The sequence below is a fragment of the Eptesicus fuscus genome, chromosome 15 (assembly GCF_027574615.1).
Source record: "Eptesicus fuscus isolate TK198812 chromosome 15, DD_ASM_mEF_20220401, whole genome shotgun sequence".
Classification (NCBI taxonomy): Eukaryota; Metazoa; Chordata; class Mammalia; order Chiroptera; family Vespertilionidae; genus Eptesicus; species Eptesicus fuscus.
The window spans coordinates 1090040-1097500 of record NC_072487.1 but is presented as its reverse complement, the minus strand read 5'-3'; the positions used below and the strand labels follow the sequence as shown (position 1 = coordinate 1097500).

The window sequence follows — 7461 nt, the reverse complement described above, 5'->3', positions numbered from 1 at the left end:
CGCTCCCCCCGCCCGCGCTCCCTCCGCCCGCGCTCCCGCCGCCCGCGCTCCCGCCGCCCGCGCTCCCGCCGCCCGTGCTCGCCCCGCCGCCCGCGCTCCCTCCGCCCGCGCTCCCTCCGCCCGTGCTCGCCCCGCCGCCCGCGCTCCCGCCGCCCGCGCTCCCGCCGCCCGCGCGCCCCCGCCGCCCGCGCTCTCTGCTCTGCCATGGGCTCCTCGGGCATAACTCGCTGGAATAACGTTGTCTCGTTGTGATTCCAAACTCCGTCGAAAGCGTTAGGATCCAGGTCATGGAGCTGAGCATGTTTTGAGCGGTGATGCGGCTCCGGGTCGGCTTTTTGGCACGCAGGCTTGCCTTTGACTTCAACAACAAAAAGTAACCCTTTGTCCATTTTTTCTTGGAAAGATGGACACTCTGCGTCAACTTTTCTTTTCTTTGTAATCACCATTTGTGGGGTGTCACACCATGCAAGTGTTAATAGCTGTCCAGCGCGTGTCCCCAGCGACACGGTTATTTTGCTTTGATAACTGCGCTTTAAAAAATCCGCACCGAGGGCAGTCTCCCCACTGATTTCTAGGAAGAGTGGAAGGGAGGGAGGAGGGGGGAGAGAGAAACATGGATGTGAGAGACACACCGATCAGTTGCCACCTCATGCACCCCTACTGGGGTTGGGGAACCTGCAACTCAGGCACATGCCCTTGACCGGGAATCGAACCCATGACCCTTGGTCCGCAGGCCAACACCCTAACCACTGAGTCAAACCAGCCAGGGCTGTTCTAATTCTGCATTTTGGTGTTTTTGGTTTTAAAAAATATACATTTTTATTGATTTTAGAGAGGAAAGGAGAGGGAGAGAGAGATAGAAACATCAATGATGAGGGAGAATCATTGACTGGCTGCCTCCTGCATGCATCCTATTGGGGATTGAGCCTGAAACCTGGGCATATGCCCTGATTGGGAATCAAACCGTGACCTCCTGGTTCATAGGTCGATAGTCAACCACTGAGCCATTGTGGCCGGGCTAATCCTGCATTTTGCATTTGAAACATATCCAACATTCGTGTTAAGGGTTAGCTTAATTAGGCAGACAGGAGTCAAGGGAGGATGGAGACATTGCTGGCTTGAGCAATTAAAATAGCCACAAACCAAGGACAGAGGTACCTCTGGCCTGAGCAATCACAGCATCCATAAGGCAGATCAAAAGCAGCCCTGACATGAGCAGCTGGGAGAGCCATAGGAAGGTCAAAAGCAACTCCAACCTGAACAGGTAAGATGGATATGTGAAGGGCAGAACTAGCTCCAAGAGGCCAGAATGCTTTCACAGAGGATAAATAAATGTCACAAGATAAGTGTGTGTGTGTGTGGGGGGGGGGGGGGGGGTACCAGGTGGGCTTTAGACTTTGAAATGGATACTACGTAGCAGAGTGACCAATGAGGAAAGCATGGGGTCCTAGACTAAGGAAGAGTCCAATTATAAAGGGTCATGTTCAGACAAAGAGCAACAGCCTTTATAAACCCAGAGACAAGGAGACTCAGTAGATTTCAGATTGTTTTAGGTTAATTTTTGAGAGAGAGAGAGAGAGAGAGAGAGCGCGTGCAGGCTTTCCGATTTGAGGGCTCCTCCCCAGGAGTTCCCTTTGGGGACACCCCTGCCCAGATGGAATTTGTGTATGCTTCCAATAAACTACATTTTTATTAAAAGAAATCTGTTAATCCACAAGTTTATTCTTCAAACTTTGTAGAGCAAGGAAAACTCTGCACCCCAAACCACACATTTCAGTATCGTCTACTCTTGAGGTCCTTTTTGGGTACCGTAATTTCCGTCATCTTCCTCTGACAGTCAGTTTTTGCGAGGATTGTTGATCGGGAACGAGTGGATAGAGGTTGGATTGGAGTTATGGTCTGTGTCAATAAAGAAGCCGACAACATCACTGTCAGTCATCGGAGGCATATCATCCACGTCGTGGGGATCACCGCATTGCATCGCATCTCGGCATCACAGTTGTTAGCACTCTCCCAGCCTGCCTGGCGCTGACTGCCCTCCGAGTCCTGCTTTAGGCAGACGGCCACGGGCAGCCGGCGATAGGCATATGTGTCTGGCCTGTCATGTACACGTATGTGTCCTGTCTATCTTGTAATGAACGTTCCTTGCTTGTCCCTCAAAATTTACATTGTTATTGTGATTCACTTAATATAAATGTGGTTGCTATGAAGAAAGCTCCTCGATTTATTGAATTTCGAGTCCCGCCTGCGGTTGCCTGGGCAGGACCAGACCAAATGATTTCTTGGGCCTTATATGGCCGTGGGCCGGACGTGCCCCCCCCCCCCCTGCTTAGAAGTACTGTCAGTGCCATAAGGGGGGGTTTGGATGGACAGGGGACACAGTGGGAACAGTGAAGGTGGGGGCTCCCAGGCCCCTCCCAGGCGACCAGCATCCCACCTTCCCAGCGGCTCGAGGTGGGGGGGAAGGGTCGTGGTGTGGTTGAGGGGACTGGGCCTCCCAGGTGCAGAGTCACCCCCAGGGCCCAAAGCTCACAGACAGAGGCCAGGGCCCCCGACGGGCATGCAGAGCCAGCAGTGGCGCCGGCTGGGCTGCCAGTCTGGATCCCTACTCCAGGTGGCTGGTGGGCACATGCAGCTCCCCGGGGTCAGAGGGCGGTCCCCAGGCACTGCCCTCGGCTGAGGAGCACAGAGCCCTTCCCCCTCGCTTGTTCCCACCCCTCCCACTGCCACAGAAGTGAGTGCTTAGGCTGGAGGCCCAGCCATTCAGTGGGTGCTCCCCTGTTCAGGCCTGTCTCCAGCCTCCACTCCAACAGGCCATCAAAGTCAAATAGCAAACAAGAAACCTGGGAAATGTCGGCAGCTGATCTCCCAAATTAACAAAGAGCTCCTAGCAGCCAGGAAGAACGAGGTCAACACTGCTATGAAGAGAAAACATAGCATGCCAGGCTGCTCAACTCCATTCATCATAAGAACTGCATGTTTCACAGATCCATCCAGCATAAACCCAAGGATCTGGTCCATCCCGGGGGACACCTGCCACAGGGCTCCTCCCCAAGCCCCCAGTCCTATTGCTGGCACTTTTTAAAATATATATATATTTTTTATTGAATTTTTACAGAGAGGAAGGGAGGGGGAGAGAGAGTTAGAAACATCAATGAGAGAAAAACATCCATCAGCTGCCTCCTGCACACTCCCTACTGGGGATGTGCCCGCAACCAAGGTACATGCCCTTGACCGGAATCGAACCTGGGACCCTTGAGTCCAAAGGCCGACGCTCTATCCACTGAGCCAAACCGGTTAGGGCTCGCTGGCATTCTTGCTGTCCCTCTCCCCACTGGAACATCAGCTCCCAAGGTTAGGGGCCATGTGAGCCTCAGTCAGACTCAGAGATGGCTCTACAATCGTCACACCCTGGGTCACACTTTTCTGCCAACTCCTCTTATGGCAAATCGGGCTGGTCTGTGCAACCGGTGAAATGGGGCAGAGGGATGGTCGGGACTTCGGAGGCTGGGAAACAAAGCGCACTGTGGCTTCGGCCTTTCTCTCCACTTGCTCTAGGGAGCCAGCCACCCGCCCGTGTTGTAAGGAGAGTCCCATGTGGGGAGGAGGCCCCCAGCCATCGGCCAGCACCCACCAGCGATGAGGGAGTAAATCATGTGGAAGTGGATCCCTGACCCCAGTCAAACCTTCAGATGAAACCACAGCCCTGGCCAGTCTGACCTCAGCCTCACAAAAGACCCCGGAGCCACAGTCGTTCTGCCAGGCCTCACTGAAAACTGTGAGATGATAAATGATTATTGTTTTTGAGCCACTACATTTGGGGGACTAGCTGAAGTGGGGGATCAAGTCACATGATAGTTGGGAAAATATTCCAGAGGAAACGCGCATATGTGAGCCCAGGCATGGATGACCTTTCTGTGCATGTGGGACAGCAGGGGGATGGAGGGGAGTGATGGGGGGTAAAGTCAGGCGGTGAGGGGTGGATCATGCAGGCCAGGCAGTCAGGAGCCCATAGTCTGAGAGTTAGGAGTCAGGGAGGGTTGATGATCTGCTCTGATTTATGTTTTTAAAACAACCTCTGTCTACACAAGAGTTGAAAGCACAGTCTCAAAAATATATTTGCCACCCATGTTCATAGCAGCACTATTCACGGCAGCCGAGGTGGAAACAGCCCAAGTGCATCAACAACGAACGGATAACCCACGTGTCAGAGCGCCGGAGCCCTGCTGAGCTCTGCTGCTCTGAGTCCATGCATCTGCTCAATTCTTCCCGACTGTGCCGGGGCTGGTGCCTGCCTGAACCCTGCCCACTGTGCTGACCGCGGGAACTTAGTCCAAGTTCCTCCTTTATCCTCTGCTCACCAGTTATAGGTGTTGGGTCCGAGCCTCTCTGTCTGGGGCTGGACCCTCTAGGACGCCGGGTCTTAGACAGAGAAGCCATGAGAAGTTGAGGGTGTACAAGGATGAGTCTTACTGCAGAAGCCAGTGGCCACACAGCCGTCAGACAAGGACCATTCATTACAGCCAAGTCCATACGGCAGGCAGCCGGACCGCAGCTGGTGAAGACATCTTCCCTGCACAGTTAGCAATCTCCGTCCCCACCGCTGCTACCTGAGCAGCCGCCCGCTGCCCCCAGACTCACCGCCTCACGCGGTCGCGGCCCCTGAGCTCTCCGGCTCAGCAGCTTCTCCGTCTCCCCGCGCAGCACACTGGCCGGTCCACATGGCAGCTACAGCTGAGCTCCCTGTGAGCTCTTAGCCTCCCGTCGGCGGTGCCCGCTCTCAGCTCCGTCTCTCCAGCTTAGTCTCCTTCACACTCCTCTTCCGACCAGCTGGTCAGTAGCCTGTATAGTGCTCCTTGGACAAAGAAGGCTTCGTGCCAATAGTTACACCAATCATATTTTGGCTACAGAAGGGCACGTCTTTGCAGTGTAAGGCTTGCAGCGACCTTGCGCCTGCATAAAAGCATCTTGGCCTTGAGCACTCCAATGAGACCCATGCTTAGTGCGGCCTTGAACAGGGCCCCACACCACGGTATATCCATGCAGGGAACTATTTTCAGCCTTTAAAGAGGAAGGAAATTCTGACACACGCAACAAGGGTCACCTGAGGGACGTTACGCCCAGTGACATCAGCAGCCAGAAGAGGACAAAGCCGGTGTGCTCAGCCCCGCGAGCTCCCGGAGCGGTCGGGTTCACGGCAGACAGGAGATGGGCGGGGAGGGGGGGGGGTGTATTGCTTAATGGACAGTTTTGGTTTGAGATCTGGAAACGGATGGTGGGGATGGTTGTACAATAGTGAGATTGTATTTAATGCCACTGAACTGTACACGAGAAAATAACTAAGATGCTAAAATTTTATGTTATATATATTTTACCACAATGAAGAAAAGCAACCCTTTGATAGCTGTGTGGAAACTGAATCCGGGACGGGACCGGATTGGAGGCAGGGAGGCCAGGAGGCGGCTCCTACCCTGGTCCAGGCAGAGGCTGAGGCCGGGCCGGCGTGGCGGCTGTGGGCGGGGAGATGGTTCCCAGACGGACTCTGAGGCTGAGCTAAAGGACTTGCTGCAGGGTTGGATGTGGGTCTGAGAGCAAGTGCGTCAGGGTGTTCTGCTGGGGGAGGGGGCAGGGGGCATCCCTAGACCTTCTCTGGCAGGCTGAGCGCAGCGCCCCTCTGACTGCTCAGCCCATGGGTTCAGGCCTGAGGAGCTGTAGCACCCGCTTCCTGATTCTTGGGACACACCCTTGCCCCCCGCCCCCCCCCCGCCCCACGCGGGAGGGATGCTCAAGGCACTGGCTTCCTGCTGAGCACCAGCTGAGCTCCAGATGCGTGGAGGCGTCTGGGGTGAGAGCCCAGTCCCAGCCTCTGCGCTGGGGGGGGGGGGGGGGGGGGGGGGGCAGGGAGGGGGTTCCCGCAGAACCGACAGGAACGGCAGAGATGAGACAACATGGCAGCTGTGGTGTAGCCACTGAGTCGGCCCTGTCTGGCTCTCTCCCCCCAGGGCCGCCAGGCAGCCACCAGGGAGCCGTGTCCCTCCAGCCCAGACCCTGGTCTGCTGGGCCCACCCCGCAGGGCTCCCTCCCCTCCCAGAGACCTGGAGGTGTGCCCGTGGAGACCTTCTCCTTTCTTTCCTTTTGACTCGAATGGCCTCGCCCAGCACCTGCCTCGCCTGCCTCCTCCCCCCTGCAGCCACTCCCGCAGGCCTTAGCCCCGGACAAGGAGGTTCCCATCAGCATGGACTCATCCTGGGAACAACACCTGGGTCTGTTGACTCCAGAGACCCAGTTTCAGTCAAACCGGAGATCACAGCGAGGCCTCAGTGGTGTTTCAGCTCCAGGCTCAGAACAGCAGCCCCAGCGGCTCTGATCATGCCCCCGCCCCCAGCACTGACCTGACCAATGATTTCCCTGGGAGCATCGGGAGCCAGTCTTTGGCAGTAGCCCCGTCTCTGGGCTGGGCCATTTCCTAAAAATAAGCCCTTGCTGTCTGTGCCTCGAACTCCTGCGTGTCTTACTGGGTCTGAAGCTCAGGCAGACCGCCCCTCAGTCCTGTAACGAGATGTGTGCTGGAGCGGATGCTGCCCCTGCCTCCACGGCCAGAGCCCCGCCCGTCACACTGGCCCTGCAGGAGCAGATGAGGTTGTCTGAGCTTTTGAGGCGGTAGGGAGACGGGGGTTGTCATGGACGGAATGTTTGTGTGCCCCCAAATGCACACAATCAAAGCCCTACCTTCCCACCTGGTTGCATTTGGAGATGGGCCTCTGAAGAAGTAATTAGGGGATGAGGTCTTAAGGGTGGGGCCCTGGTCCCATAGGGTTAGTGTCCTCATAAGAAGAGATACCAGAGCTCACTTCCGTCCTCCTCTCCATCTCTCTGCACATGAACCAAGAAAAGGCCCATGAGGACCCAGGGAGAAGCCGTCCGCAGGCCAGCCAAGGGCCTCCCAGAAGCCAACTCGCCCGCACCGAGGCAGAGCGTCCAGCCTCCAGGGCCAGGCGATGAGGGGTTGTGGCTTTGTGGGCACCCAGCTGCCCAAGGGGCTGTCTCACAGCCTGACTCCACGGAGCCTAGTGTTGTCAGCAGCACAGTCCCCATTTCTCAGCTGAGAAGGGGGTGCAGGGGAGCCCTGTGGCCAGCAAGGGCAGTGTTGCAGGCAGGGGGCAGCGGGTGCACAGCCCCACGGTGAGGTGGGGGATCAAGAAACGGAAGAGAAGGGGTTTCTCTCTTCCCAGGACAAGCTGTGATTTGGGGCCAGCTGCCCGTCCCCTCACGTCCATGGCTGGTGAGGCTGCTGTGCTCGGGAATGCTTGTAGGAAGACAGCTCTCCATCTGCTCCTGGTGGGGGCACCTCCCAACCCAGCTGAGACCCCCAGACCACAGAGCCCATGCACCGCACTGCTGAGGCCGCCTGCCCCCAGGCCTCCTGGCAATGGCTGCATCCAGGCGGCACCCTGCCAGCGG

General features: G+C 56.7%; 1 long non-coding RNA gene across 1 annotated transcript; it reads right to left on the bottom strand.

Annotated features, from left to right (window-relative positions):
* Positions 1–1702: 1702 nt before the first annotated feature.
* LOC114228157 (uncharacterized) lies at positions 1703–5101 on the bottom strand. Its single transcript, XR_003614257.2, has 2 exons — positions 4642–5101; positions 1703–1899 (listed from the first exon to the last, which is right to left on the bottom strand). It is a non-coding gene; the product is annotated as an uncharacterized LOC114228157 (long non-coding RNA).
* Positions 5102–7461: the final 2360 nt, after the last annotated feature.